Source organism: Zophobas morio, unplaced genomic scaffold, assembly GCF_036711695.1.
Source record: "Zophobas morio isolate AGI-343-1 ecotype UQ-CSIRO unplaced genomic scaffold, CSIRO_AGI_Zmor_V1 ptg000018l, whole genome shotgun sequence".
NCBI classification, from domain to species: domain Eukaryota; kingdom Metazoa; phylum Arthropoda; class Insecta; order Coleoptera; family Tenebrionidae; genus Zophobas; species Zophobas morio.
This window is the reverse complement of record NW_026972123.1, coordinates 3,677,561-3,687,005: the sequence shown is the minus strand read 5'-3', so window position 1 is coordinate 3,687,005 and position 9,445 is coordinate 3,677,561. Positions and strand designations below refer to the sequence as shown.

At 33.3% G+C, this 9,445-nt stretch overlaps 1 pseudogene; it reads left to right on the top strand.

Annotated features, from left to right (window-relative positions):
- Window positions 1-5,922: 5,922 nt before the first annotated feature.
- LOC135130796 (transcription factor Sox-2-like) lies at window positions 5,923-9,205 on the top strand (annotated as a pseudogene).
- Window positions 9,206-9,445: the final 240 nt, after the last annotated feature.

The following is a 9,445-nucleotide window of genomic DNA, read 5'->3' as shown; positions in this document are numbered from 1 at the left end:
TTGGGAGACTCATTAATTAGTAGCGTAAGTCTTCTGTTTCCAATTGTTATATTTCATACTCATTAATTATTATATTAACTAAATTATTATTAACATTAATATTTTAATTAACATTAATAATAATTTCATTCTGTTCTGAAATACATATCTAAAATTTTTTCATTTTCCCAAGCACAATTTCTTATTTTATCAGTAGATATGTTTAACGTAAAATAGTGATGAATTTCACGACTTTACGTAATATTCTTCTACTTTTCCACTTTTAAAATTCCTCTGGAATAAAAAGAAATTCCACCATAATCACAAAATATAATTAAAGCCTAGGTAATTCAATTTTGAAATAAAATCTCATAGCATTAAATTCGTTTTTTCTTGTAGGTACACAGTTAATCAGCAAACTAGCAGAATATGATCGTTTTTTATTGAGGAATTAATAATTTTCTATTTTTGCATAATGTTCTATACAATAAGTAGCTGCTTATTCCTAAAAACCTGTACTTCCAAGAAATATTATTTGCCAAAAAAAAAGAAACAAACTATAACTGCAATTTAAAAATTCATCGCAACAAATTCAAGAGCAATAGGCAACACTATTAGAAAAATTTTGGGATACTTTGCTAACATGTTGTTATAATAACCGATTAGGTAGGTATCTTTTTTTTTCGATTTTTAAGTTTTTCAATTTCTAGTTATTCAGTATTTTAACTTCTCGTTTCTTCAATTCTTCAATTTGCATTTTTTTTTTATTTTTCACGTATTTTGGTTTCGGTTCTTCGTTTACTTTATTTTTTCAATTTCTCGGTTTTCAGTGTTCTAATTTTCTAATTTTTCTTTTTTCAAAGCGAAAATTTTCAGTTTTAGGATGTTTCTATTTTTCGAAGTGCAATTTTTCGATTTTTCAACGTTTAGTTTTCAATTTTTCGATTCTTCAACTTTTGATTTGTAATTTTTCTAGTTTTCATTTTAAATAGGTATGTGTCTATTAATAATTAAGAATTTTCAAAATTTTTGTCAATTTTAGGATTTTAAAATTTTTCCGTGTTTCAAGCAATCAACTTTTTCATTTAATCGATTTTTCAATTTTTCGATTTTCAATTTGTCACCGTCTCTGTATTTAATTTTTCAATTTTTCGATATTTCAGTATTGCAGTTTTTCATCTTTGTAATTTTATTATTATTTTTTATGTTAAAATTATGGGGTTGTCAAATTTTTCGATTCGATTCGATTTTTTTTTCTATTTTTAAGTTTCTCGATTTTTAGTTTTTCAATGTTTGGATTTATCGATTGTTCAGCTCTTCGATTTGCAATTTTTTTATTTTCTGCTTTTCGATATTGCAATTTTTCGGTTTTTCAGTGTTGTCAATTTTTTCAGATTTTTTATTTGTCGATTTTTCAACGTTTCGAATAAAAAAAATGAAAAATGAAACATTAAAAAGCGGGAAAGTATAAAATCAAATTAAAAATTGAGAAACTTAAAAATCGAAAAGTCCAAAACATATTGTGAGACAACACGCTAGCTTTTGTTTGATTGTTACATTGTAATGAGAGACGCAGATTAATTAATTCTTCTTTATGCAGGTTTTCGTCGCAATGGAAATCCGCGGCCGCCGCTGTCCTGACCGTCTCCGGGGTCATCATCCTTTGGTTCTTTTCGTTTCTCAAGATATTTAGCGTTGGAGGTGACCCTACAGGCTTGTCCCTGCGCCGCAATTGGTCGCGCGCAAACATGACCGGATCTACTGCCAATCACGGCACTGCAGGGGCGAGATACCGGGGGAACGGCAACCGGACACTGTACGCCCCAGTCTGTCTTAATAACCACAGATGCACACGCCGCCCATGCGGATTAGAAATGTGGAAAATGGATGTAAGTACCTACCTACATTATTTACAAAATAATTTTACATATGTAGTTTATGTGATCTTACAGAACAAAGTAAATCAACATAATGATAATAGTAAAATTACATAGGTATTCACGTACATTTCTCTCTAAATTGTAAAAATTCATTAGCCACAAAAGTATACCTAATTAAAATAAAAGTACATTTACACATAATACTAATTTTGCAACTTATTCACCTAAAATTCCTCGTTTATCTAGGTAAAAGCACATTTTTTATGAACAAATTTTGGTTTTACGTTGATCGTTTGTATTATTTTTACAAATAAAATAATGTACCTACTTACTTACTTAAAGTTTTAGTTCTGTGCTGTGACAACTATTTCTTGGAATCATAGAATTCTTTTTTACAAACATCTGGATTATAAGTGTATCTAGAGTAGGGTGACGCAAAACAACCGAGAATCGTGTGAAAATAAGTACCTTATGTGTGTTTATCATGTTTAAGACCCTCTCCCAAAGGACAGCTCAAAAAAATATTTTTTTAATTACTTTATTATTATTATTAAGTAGGTACTTATTTTATTTTAAAATGTTTTACCTTTTAATTAGTGAGATAATCGATGAACATACACCACGAGATGAAAAAAAAAAAAACAAACACAATGCTGGAAATATATAATGTTTATAATTCGATATTTAGCAAATTAAAATAATAGTATGATTGTATACCTATTGCTAATTTGACTTCTCAATTTTTTCCATTTCGACGTGTATTTTCATCGGTTATTATCTCACTAATTGAAAGGTAAAACATTCATTGAAGTTTAATATATAGGACTATTACAAAGTCGCTCGAAAATCAATTTTTGACTTTTTAAAAATTTGAAGCGACCTCTTAAATTATTTTTTTTGACCTATCCTTTGGATGAGGTTCTTAGAACATGATAAATTAACATATTTTCACACGAGAGTCAAAAAAAAATAGTCTGTTAATAATTGTTTGTTAATGAGTAAAGTTATCACTTTCTTTTCTGTAACTCATAAAATTAAAGAAATGGTAAAAAAAAAACTGGACGCTTAATTGTTTGTAAAATATGTAATAATTTCTATGGAAATTTCAAAATTATGGGTAGGTACCTAAAGAAAAAACCTTTGTTAATTTTTTTAATAAGAAGTTTATATTTTTTGGTTTCAGTTAAAACATAATCAGTTTTTTAAATGGAATTTTTTTGCACTAAATACACTGACCGGCAAAAATAAAAGGCCACCCTGAAAAAATTTGTGAATCCAAACTTTAAAAATTATTAATTTAACTAGTGATCGTTATTTTATTAAAGAACTATTCACTATATTGACACATGATGTATAAATGAGGACAAAAAAAAGAAGTCGAATAAAAGCAGAATTAAATTCAATTTAACAAAATAACATAAACAGAGCACAATTTGAGGGACGTCTGTAAGAGTTAAGCGCATTGTTTTGCGTGAAAAAGTCCATTAACTGACAAACTTATAATCAAATGATGAAAAACGCTGTTTACAACAGCAGCCTCCTTTATTGTTTTAATTAAGAAAATATCGTACTTGGTCTGTGAGGCGGTTTTTTCTTCAAAATAATAACTTATTTAAAAAGTTTCATAAAACAGGCAGTGGTCCCCTTAGAACTTCCCATTCTAGAAAACAGTTCTCTAAAAAACATTTTAATTATATTGAGCCACTATGTTTAGAATTTAGGGATAATGACAGTTGGTCAAAAATTATTTTACATACCAATTTTAGTCACGATCAAATATTTATAAACATTGGTCATAAGATACAAACGAAATAAACAAAAAGTTGAATATTCTTAGCAATATAGTGGACGGAAAAGTTTACCAAAGTAACCAATTTTTCACTGAAAATTCAACCCTTTGGGCTCTAAAAAAAAAATCCTTAAGGTAATTGCTGTATTAGCTAATATTCCTTCCTATTTGAGGTGTCAGGTTGATCATATACAGCTAATAGCTTTAGGTTTCAAATAAGATATAATGAAATATGGATTTTCAAAAAATGTTTAGTGATGCTGTAATTAAAGATATAAGTATTAACATTGATACAAGGGAAACTATTAAAGGCTCTTTAATTGCGATGACTGGCGATTATCTTGGAAGCCATCACATACGAGGTTTTATATGTAATTTTTCTCCAAGTGAAATGTTTTTCTAGCTGTTGTCACATTGCGAAAAACGAATTTGAAAATAACGTTTTAAAAATTTCCTCAACTACTTAGGTCTAAATATTCCTATGACTTAGATGTTGATCTGACTGATTTAACGAATGAAACTTCCAGAGGAGTTAAATTTAACTCAGTCTTAAATGAATTGCAGCATTTTCATGTTTGTTATCCTGGTCTACCATTATGTGTAGGACACGACTTATTTGAAGGGGTCGTGCAATATAATGTTATGCTAGCAATTAATTATTTTGTTTCAAACAAAATTTTTCAAACTAGTATTTTCGATCTATCAAGCATAAGTTGAATATGTGCTTTCCTAAAGAAATATCACATACCTACCTATATTACAGTTTGTGCAAATGTATTTTTTTAAAGTGTACTGCGACGAAATTCCGGATGATGGGAGGGACGGGCGGTCCGGTGACGGTCCGGAACCTCGCCGATAACGTAGGGGGTGGCGGCGTACTTGGGTGCCAAGCTTTGGGTCGACTAGTATCGCTGATGTCAGTAACACGTCTGGTCGACCAAGCTTATGCGGCTACCTTCACGCCGCCGGGGGTGGCGCCTTCGGTCAGGAGCGGCGGTAGCTCGGGCGCCAGCTCCCTCTCCGGGGGAGGGAGCGCCGGGGTGCTCTAAAGCCGGAGACACGGAATTCAGGTGATGAGCCGCCGCGAAAACTCGAAAATAATAAATAAAACGGCAAGGATGTGTTATAACAAAAATAGGGTTTATTCCCTGCCACCAGCTACACGTTCTAAAATAATAAAACTTACGGCTAAACAACTTAAATAACTACAGACAAATAAATAAAAATAATTAAATGCCCGGCACGGTCGTTCCTCCTGGGCGGCGACTTCCTTCAGGCCGGGCTCCTCGTGGCTCTGGGGGCGGCGACCTTGAACCTGGAAATCGCGCGAAGACGATACGGCGACCCGGGAGGGGAGCGCGGTGACGATAACGACGCGTGCACGACGGTGTCGACTTTCGACGGTGACAAAAAAAAAACGCGGTGACGGTGACACGGTCTTTCGCTCGGGGGCGGCGATTCCAAAACCGGTACAAAACAGGCAGGCGACCCAAAAAGGTACTTACGGAGGTCGGAGGGTCGAACTGCACACTTCTACCACACTTCTCAAAACTAAAAAACAGCAGCCACAAACTTCCGCACTCTCTGGAGTTTCAGGCAAGAGTCCTCCTCTTCCGCCGCGGCGGCGCGGCGATCGCCAATTTACCCCCGGCTCTCGCGGTACGCGGCACGGTTTCCGGCCCGCGAAAATTCGCTTCGTTACAGTACCCAGAAATTGGCGCAAAGAGCAAAAAAAAAAAACCTATTACTAAATTACTAGTTTGCGAAAAATTGGTGGGCCCCATATAACTATGTATTAAGCGTATTGTTCAATTGCAGTTATGTTATTTTTTTTTTATTCTTCTGTGTTGCGTTTTTATTCATTTTGTTTATCTGTATATCTTTATTATACTTTTATACGTCATACGTAGTTTCTATTTTGATTTTCCTAGAACCTATATTAATTTTTAAATTGTCAGAAATAAAACGTATGTAAATTATACATACTGACTGTGGAAATGTACATATTTCAGTTGTAAAAGTACAATCGTATTCTGTAAAATTACAGTTGCAGATAGTTTCTTTATATAACGTTTTGTGAAGTTACATTTATGTATAATACTTATTTTTATATTTATGATCTGCATTTTTACATTCATAAGAGGTGCTAGAACACGAGTGATATGTAATATTTTATGAAGACAATGTATTTTTACACAGCACTGGATTAAGTTGGTTACAAAGTTGCCGACTATTTTCCGTGTATTTACATATATTTTTTTTACAGTGGAGAGCGCGAACATCGAGCGAGTGAAGCCGATGAACGCATTTTTCATTTGGTCCCGCCGCCTGTGGGGGACCATGATGGCAGAAGAAAACCCGGAGATGGGCAGCTCCGAAGTATCCAAGCGGCTGGGGGCGGAGTGGAGGTTGCTCAGCGACCCTTCATCGACGAGGCGAAGCGGCTGCGGGAGGTCCACAAAAAGCGACACCCCGACTACAAGTACCGGCCGCGGCGGAAGACCAAAACGCTGGTGAAGAAGGACCAGTGCCCGCTGGGGGGCGGCGGGCTGCTGCCGTCGGAGGACGCTGCGGGGAGCGCGCCCGCCGCGGTCCAGCAGGGCAACCGGAACATGTTCCAGATGCCGAATGGGTACATGCCTAACTGGTACCAGCAGCAGTACGGGGTCGCTAACTACGCCCGCAACGACATCTTATTGTTTAGTTGTTTGTACATACTAATTTTAAGTTACTTTTTAAATGTACAGTTTGTTTACAATTATTAGTCAATGGAACAAAATGTGAATATATGAGATTGACAACTTTCCCAGTGTTTTATTGGACTGTTCGTGCACGACGTCTAAATCATTATTGCATGCATAAACCAAACTCAAGACAATTGACCACCGCGTCGATCAGTTTTGACTGACGCGAATTATTTCTCTGCAGGTAAGTCTAATTTTGTTATATTTTAATAGGCCAAGGCCGATAATGTTTGACACCAAAAAAATTTAGAACAAGATAATACCCATTGGAAAAGGAAGAAAATATAACAAAAATTAAAGGAAAATAACTTACGGGCGATCTAAGGTCGGACAGTGAAAGGGGGGGTCCTTTTAAGGGTAGAAGACGGTTTATCACGATTTCCGGCAAAACTACAAGTCCGATCGAATAAAGTTAAAGGGCAAAGTTGTAGGTAATATAAAGATCTACAACTGTTGAACTTACACTTTATTTACATAACCTCAAAATTTATGCGAAAAATGCAAATAACCGAGTTTTTGGTAAACTTGCCTATATGATGTAAGAAAATATACATTACTACGGCAAATTTTCACAGGTAATGTAACAAAACGGAAAAACTCGAAGTCGAAATTTTTTTTTTATCATCTTGTAAAAATTTTGAGCCATTTATTAAAATTTACACTTTAATTATTCGAAAAAAGTAAGATTCCATGTTACATTGATAAACTAAAAAATTGCAAATCCATGAAACAAACGCCTTCTCTTGGTGGGAGATTTGCCAACATGAAAGATGATTTAATTCTTGCCAATTGATTTTCGAAATCTTAAATGATTCGGTGTTATGTTGTCATTTTTACATTTATAAATCGATTTGATTAATTGTAATTCATTTTTTGCGATAAAATTTGACAAATTTTTATCGTCCCACTAGCCGACCCGGCAAACGTTGTTTTGCCACATAAATTATTTCTAGTGAATATTTTGGTAGTTAAATAAAAAATTAAATTAAAATAAAAAAATAAATGAATATAATTAAATTAAATTATAAATTAAACATAAAAACTTATCGTACGACAATGATTATAAGTAGGTATTCAACAGCCATCTTGCAACACTATTGCGCATTTTTGAATAAAAGTAAAGTAAGTACCTAAGTAAGTAAGTAAGTAATCTTTATTGTGCCAAAAAAACAAAAGTTTTCACACTCTTCAAAACACCAAAAAAATCCAAAAGAATAGAAATACATTGTGTACAAAATATCTACATAATTTACAACAAAAATATAATCTAAGTATTCGTTGAAACTGTAAAAGCTATTTCTAATTAAAAAAGACACTCATACCTATCGCTATAAAAAAATGGTGGTTGGTGGTAGAAGGGTGAAAATTTAGGGTTATATTTAATTTTTTGTGCCAAATATTAAAAAAATAAAAATAAAAAATTTAGTTCAAAACATAAAAAAAACTTTTTGAGTGGGACACCCTTATCTCTTAGGGGTATAAAAAATAGTCTACGACCTATGCTCAGACCCACCAAATATACACAAAAAAATTCATAAACATCAGTCAAGCCGTTTCGGAGGAGTTTGGTTACAAACACTGTGACACAAAAATTTTATATCCTAACTAGCTGACCCCGTGAACTTCGTTTCACCTACAACTTAATTTTGAATCTGCAAACCGAAAGCTTTGAAATCTTGCAGATGTTTTAAACATCTGATAAGCATAATAATAATAATAATAATAATAATATATTTGTGCTTTTACATAATATCAATAAATGCTTGCACAAGTCATTTCTTACAGATGTGATAGAATATAAAGTGACACCTTACTTAAGTACAATGACATCATTCAAAAATTCATGATAAGAGTAGTAACTTTTTGTGAGCAGAAACTTTTTGACAGTGTTTTTGAATAAATTAATATTATAAGTTTTTACGTGGATTGGCAGTTTATTATAAAATTTTTGACCCCAGTATGTAGCACTAACTCTATTTCTAGCTAGTCTATGAAAATCAGTGTGTAAGAAGTCATTAGTTCTTAATGAAAAGCTGTGCAACTCACCGCGTCTTTTATACTCATGCAAGTGAGTTTTTACATAAAGCAAAGTCTCCAAAATATAACAAGAAGGTAAAGTAAGAATGTTGTATGTGAAAAAGTATTCTTTGCAATCTTTTTGATATTGGAGATTAGAAAGAACTCGAACCGCACGACGTTGAATTTTAAACAGCCTTTCAGCAGCAGGAGAATGTCCCCATACCAATATACTGTAAGACAGTCTGGAGTGAATATATGCGAAATATATTGAAAGAAGGATCTTTAATGAGATATGATCACGCAATGACTTAATTAAAAAAATATATTTTCTTGTTTCAGCAACAATGTGTTCAGCATGATTATGCCATAATAAACGGGAATCTAGGTGAACACCTAGAAATTTTACACACTCATTATCTCGAGAATTAGTGGTATTTTTTAAGGAAAAGATCATAACTTTGGTTTTTCTTTTATTTAAAACTAAGTTATAGTTTTCAAATGAAGTTTTTAACAACTCTTGATTATCTGTCAAAATATTATGTAGGTTTGAAGTATTACAGTGTTCTTTAAGAAAGGTAGTGTCATCTGCATATAAGAGAAGCTCACCATCATCAGTAACATTACAAATGTCGTTGATATATATAAGAAAGAGGGTCGGACCCAACACTGATCCTTGTGGTACCCCAAAATGTGAGTGAAGATAACTGGAGGAACCACCTTCAGAACTTACTATTTGAGTTCTGTTTGTAACATAAGATATTAAAAGTTCTAAATTAGTATCTCTGACTCCATAAGCTAAAAGTTTTTCTTTAAGTAGTTCAACGGACAGGCAATCAAACGCTTTCGTTAAGTCACAAAATATTGAGCCTAAATATGCTTTATTTTCAAAAGCATTCGTTATCTTTGCTACTAGGTGTGTTACTGCAAGAGCTGTAGATTTATCTTTGCGAAAGCCATATTGAGAAGAGCAAAATACGTTATTTTTTTCAAAATAATTTACAAGTCGGCTTTGTAGTGCTTTCTCAATGATTTTA